The 6,161-nt window shown below is 39.1% G+C and overlaps 1 long non-coding RNA gene across 1 annotated transcript; it reads right to left on the bottom strand.

Moving 5' to 3' along the window:
- Positions 1 to 3,415: 3,415 nt before the first annotated feature.
- LOC113009380 (uncharacterized) lies at positions 3,416 to 5,622 on the bottom strand. The gene is made up of 3 exons (XR_003270170.2): positions 5,488 to 5,622; positions 4,642 to 4,702; positions 3,416 to 4,157 (listed from the first exon to the last, which is right to left on the bottom strand). It is a non-coding gene; the product is annotated as an uncharacterized LOC113009380 (long non-coding RNA).
- Between the last annotated feature and the right edge of the window lie 539 nt (positions 5,623 to 6,161).

Here is a 6,161-nt window from a genome sequence, read left to right as displayed (position 1 = left end):
GGCACCTGTTGTGTTGCCTGCTGAGTTAATCCTTCAGAAACTGTGCAGAAATCGTTGTGGCTGGGATGATGTGTTGCCAGTTACTGTTGGACAAGAATGGACAGTTTGGCTGAATGATCTTTGCCTTCTTGCAGATTTTAATGTTGACCTTTTTTTTTAAACCTAACTTTGGAGATGTTGCTTCTGCTCAGTTACATCACTTTGCAGATGCAAGCGAGGAGGGTTATGGCACAGTCAGTTACTTTTTGCTTTTTGCAATATATTAGAAATGAAATTTCAAGGTTTAAAGTATTTGTAGCAAACCGGGTGACAGAGATACTTAGTGTCCGAACCTTCTCAGTGGAGATATGTTAATACATCATGTAATCCTGCTGATTTGACTCCTAACCATCTGTTGCTGCTTAAGACCAAGCCATTGATGCCACCAGGAGTGTTTTAGGAGGATTTATATGGACAACGTCGATGGAGACAAGTACAGTACATGTCTGACCTGTTCTGGAAGCGCTGGGTTAAAGAGTCCCTGCCCCAGGTTCAAGAGCGTCAGAAAAGGCAGAGAATTGGACGGAACGTCATTCCTGAACTTCTCAGGGTGAGAGGTTCAGGCATCCGGGAGGGGCTCAGAGTAGAGGCGCTGCTCCTCCACATCGAAAGGAGTCAGATGAGGTGGTTCGGGTATCTGACAAGGATGCCTCCGGAGCGAGGCGTACCGGGCATGTCCCACCGAGAGGAGGCCCCGGGGCAAACCCAGGACACGCTCGAGAGATTATTTCTCTCGGCTGGCCTTGGTGTTCCCCCGGAAAAGCTAGAGGAGGTGGCTGGGGAGAGGGAGGTCTGGGCTTCTCTGCTTAGGCTGCTGCCCCCGCGACCCGGCCCTGGATAAAGCGGAAGAAGATGGATGGATGGTCATTTCGGGGATGTGGTTATCGTTGTCGATGATTCTGCGCCTCGTAACTCTTGGGTGCCTGGAAGCGTTGTGGAAGCAATTTCTGATGGTAAAGGACTGTATGTCAGCTTCGTATTAAAACAAAGACTGGTTGTTTGGACGGGCCGATCATTAAAGTGTCTCTTTTAGAGGAAGCAGAAGAGTCATGAGGATTATGTGACTTTATCAAATGGCTACTTGAATGAATGTGGATGTGTTTATTTTTGAATAAACTTTTATCCTTAAATGTTTGATAAAGCATTGATTATGTCTATCAATGTCTCCTACATGGTAAGTATGACGTAATTATTGATCTGAAATATTTAGGGGCCGGTATTTAGGAGCCATATGAGTTGAGTCGTTCCTTTTTTGGATTAAGAGGGTTGGTTTAAATGCACACACTGTATTGGTGCACGGGTGTGGGGCGTGACTCATGGGTGTGTTAGGTGATAAAGGTGGTTGCACTCACCTGTTCACCACACATGATGTTGATGACACAAAGGTAGGCTGAGCATGAGGGGAAACTTTCTGTTGACCACAGCTTGAGTCATTTTGATGCATTTTTGTATGCAGCCTGAGTTTGGTTTAGTGCACTAATTGATGCCATAGGCTGATGTTGTAGTTTGACATAGCAATTGGTGTAATGTTTGTGAGTTGTGTTCATGTTTGTGCAGTCTGTGCATTTGTATCCTGTTTGATCCCATGTGCTGGTTTTGTATAGTGGACATTACAACGTGGATTTAAATGAGCAAATAGTACAGAAGTGGATCTCAAGTGTTTATTGTTGCGCAACATCTGTGTCCTCATGTTTTGCCTGCCACGGCCGTTGGTTGGAGGAGACGCAACAAGGGATCTTGGTTCAAGCCCTGGCTGGATCCCTTCATAGTAGAGTTTGGTTGGTCTCCCTGTGGTTGTGTGGGTTTCCTCTGAATACCTCGTCTTCCTCCCGCACTCAGCTGAGTAACACCCAGGGTTACTGTTCAGAAGACGTTTTTGAGATTTAACTCATTTAAAGGAGTTTAGATTTTGCACCCAGCTGTATAACCCTATTGTTACAGCCCTACCACCCACATTATTTAATCTTTAAAAGGCAGACAACTTAACTAAGCATAGACCTGCTGTTGGTCATTGTTTCTTTGTCATTTAAGTGACGCAAATATTCAATTCCTAATTTGATGACGTGACAACAGGTTATTGTTCCTTGTTGTTAGTTTTCAGTTTTTAGAGCTGTTGGACTCGACTTGAAACAGTGATTTAAACTGTGATTTACTCTCGATACTGAAGACTGTTTTTCTTGTAATGCTTTAACTCCAGTTTTAATACATCTGAATCCAGGAGCAGCACTCCGCTTTGCAGTGACACTAGTCACATTTAGAGTTTGTGTTATGTAATTGCCAATTGTGACCACAGGGAGGCACTGTGTGACAAAACTGCTTTGAAAAAATGACAAAGCAGTAAACTTCTCTGATTCTTCTCTCTTCTTGTTTTATGAGAAAGCAGATCTGTTTCTGACTCCAGTCTAAAAATAGTCAGATCACCCAAGAAGTCTACTTTTAATTCTTTTCCTGATCTTACTTGTTAGGCAAGTCACAGCAAAGAACTCCTGATATTTTAATGATATCATGTTTCACCTTGTTGGCTGTTTGTCTGCGGTGAGCTGTATTCCTATATGACCTCCTTCCTTACCCCAGATTTAATGTAAACCCAGAGAGTTATCAGCTGTTTAAGAATCTCATTGTTTGTATTTGTATCATTGTTTCGGTATTCCTTATAGACCTTCTTTACTGTCCTTCCTCTGTGCTGTGTAATCACTGAATCTTTTCAGATTTGTTTTTGACACCAAGCATCATTGTAAGTACATATAAAACGTGAGTTTTTAATTTACTCCACTTGGATTCTGTGTTGCTATTTATAAAAGACATTTTGTCACAAAGACCCAGTATTTGTGTTTCAGTCTTTGTAATTATGTTCTTTGATTGTTCTTGTTCATGTTGTTGGGTTTCTTTAGCTCAGTGTGTTGTTCACCTCCTGTCACTGTTAGTTACTGTTGTCTCTGTGCTCCATGTTCTGTTTCTGTGCCTGTCATGTGCACTGTAAAAAGAATAACCCTATTCAAATTAAAAAAAATGTCCAATTGTCACATCCAAAATATTTGGCTTCAGAGAATCCAAATTGAGTCACTTGATTTGACCTGATACTTTTATGTTGATATAAACAATATTACTAGACTTGACTGAAACTTTAAATTTTGCATTGATCCAAATTGATTTTTTTACATAGAACCATATTTTAATTATTGAACCAAGCTAATATATTGAAATTTAACCAACCTAATGTATTCACATCGAACCAAATTAACATGAACTAATATGTTTGTGTTGAAGCCAGGTAATTGATTTACATATATTCAAACTATATTTTTTACATTTCATTTTATTTCAGTTCAAAAACGCTCTGCATTTCCTATAAAAAACAAGACAGTTGGCCAACCAATTATTTCAAAATTATTTATTGTTCCAAACCATTTTAACTATAATCAATAGAGAGGATTAGTAATATACAGATTTAGTGCTACGGCAGAAATGATTAGAGAAATGTTTGTTTTATAAAACCTGCAACCTTTTGAAAACCAGTATAAAACCTGCAACCTGTCTAAAACTGGCATAAAACCATTATAAAAACTCTTTTTAAACCAATTTGCAAGTACTCAAAAATGTTTATATGTGCACTGTGCCTGTACAATGTAAAAAAAAATCTACACATGTATCAATGAAATCAACTTAAATCTCCCTTTCAAATGGGTGTTCTTATAATTTTTGAATGTAGAATACCACTGCAGGCCAACCAAGAAAATAACCAAGCACACATGCACATGCATGTGCACATACACATCCACACATGCATGCAAACACACTACTGTGCAGTGTTAAGTTCACAATTAAGTTTGCGAATCTTAGAGGTCATCTTGTTAAAGTCAAGCTCCATCATAATCTTTTGAAGAGCCTCAAAGGTGAACCTGAATCCTCGTGGATATTCCATTTTAAGAGCATAACAGAGTCCAAAGACCATTGCCACTCCAGCTGCCACAGAAGGCAACTCATTCAGGACTTCCACACCATCAATGATTATCCCGATGTCTCGACGCTGATGTAGGAGGCTTGAGTTGTCCCTGAAGATGAAGAGTGCCATGGTGGTTACTCTGCAGCTCTTCCTCAGCTTCATCTTTCTGGGATATCTTGAGGTAAAATATGGAACAAAATGTACAAGTGAAGAACTGAAGTCTGGCACACCTGATAAATCTTTGACCATAATAAACTACTATTTTGATAGTTGTTTGGTCACAGACTATTAGAACAATTATTTGACTAATCAGATTGTGAATTGCATAATCATTAAATTAAATCAATGGTGGAAAATTTTCATAAATGTTCCACAAAGCCCAAGAAAAAAAAGAAAACAATACAGAACCCTAAGATATTAACTTGATGAGTTGATTAATCGTTGCTGTCCTACATTAATCACTGCATTTAATAGCAGAGTTGTCAAATTTACATCAAGAGACTGCATCTCATGTAGAGACAGAACAGATATGGACATACCATGTATTCTTTTATCAAGTCCTCAACACATCAGCAAGGTGAATGAGAGGATAATGATGGAGGGTCTAGATTATTATGAAATGTTTAAAAAGGATGTGCAGTGTAAATGCAAAATGATACCTGTTCAGATTAAATGAAAATGTATGCTTCAGCCATGGAATGGATGGAGCGATCTGTGGTTCTGAAAGCATACAGAAAAAAAAGAATAATGTTACTTCTCTATAAAACACATAACATAGAAAAACCAAGAAATACGTAACATGACATACACATCCTTATAAAAAGCTAGTACTATAATTTGATTTAGGTTTACCAAACAGTCTACAGACCAGCCATTAGCAACTAAGTTTGGCATAGGGTCAATTTAATGCTGTTAAAATTAAAATTTCTTCAGAAAATGCACATTTTTCCGAGCCGCGCCTGAAAGTCAATTGAAGGAATTAGTCTTATGTCACTGATCTTATATGCTGGCGTGTTATTTCTGTCTCTAAATCATGCACATTAATAATTATCTTTTGCGCTCGGTGTACACACACATAACACACAGATATTTATATGAAGAGAGACAGAGACAAACGTGCGTGCACAAACACAAGCTTGTGTCTAGAAACCGCGCGCTCACCAGAAAAATTCAAACGAAGCGGAGCACGGAGTTATACTATGAATGTTATGAACTATGAACTTATGCTAGCTAGCTGTATCCACCACCGATGCATCGTGGTAACGCTAGCTAGTTAGTATACTGGTAAAAAACGGCTTTTTGCCTAACTTGCATTCCTGACTGTGATGGTCGGTTTCTGGTAACCAGTTCTAACGTCGCGCCGGATAGCTAGCTAGCTTGTAGCTAGCAGCTACAATCATGCAAAAATTAGGGGTGGCTGTCGACCCAGCTTAAATGGGGTTATTTTCTGCAATTTTGGCAATACAAATTATAAAAGCTTTTGTAACACACTTGGCTTTACTTACGTTTATTTTCAGATGAAATTAATCAAAGATGTGACATGATGTTTCCAGCAGCCATGCAGAATAAAAATGGGTCCCGGTCTATTTCTGGTGGGCGTGTTCAAGTGCAAATCACTTTGACTCAAATTAAAGATATTATCTGTTCAACATGAAAAGAAATATATGTTTTGAGAGAAATCAAAAACTTTGCGTTGTGTCCTTTGTACAGATATTTAGTTTCATCCAAATCAAAAGAGGTATTTTAAAATGCAAAAAGAAAGGGTTTCACAATCAAATCAATGATTTTATTCTGTTTTGAATGGCACTTATTAGATTGAATGAATGACTGCATGTTAGACTTTTTTCAGTGTGCTTCCTGTTTTATTTTGATAGTCCATGTCCTGTGTGCAGTGTGTCTGATTTTGCTTCCTCGTCATCTCATTATTTGTCCCGGCTGTGTCACCACCTGTTCCCCATTCTCTCGCTGTCCTGCTTGAGTATTTAAGTGTTTCTCTCTGTTAGTTGTTGTATCGTACCCTCACCGTGTTGTGTTTTCGCCTCTGTGCTTGTGGTAACATCTTAGTTCTCTGTTACCGGTTTTCCAGTTAGAGCTTCGTGCTTTGAGTTTAATTTTTCCTACTGATAGTCCTGCATTTGGGTCCTTCCTCCTGCCACACAGCACACACAATGACACATTT

The sequence above is a fragment of the Astatotilapia calliptera genome, chromosome 17 (assembly GCF_964374335.1).
Source record: "Astatotilapia calliptera chromosome 17, fAstCal68.1, whole genome shotgun sequence".
NCBI lineage: Eukaryota > Metazoa > Chordata > Actinopteri > Cichliformes > Cichlidae > Astatotilapia > Astatotilapia calliptera.
Note: the sequence above shows the minus strand (reverse complement) of the source record. Positions and strands in the feature narration are given on the sequence as shown.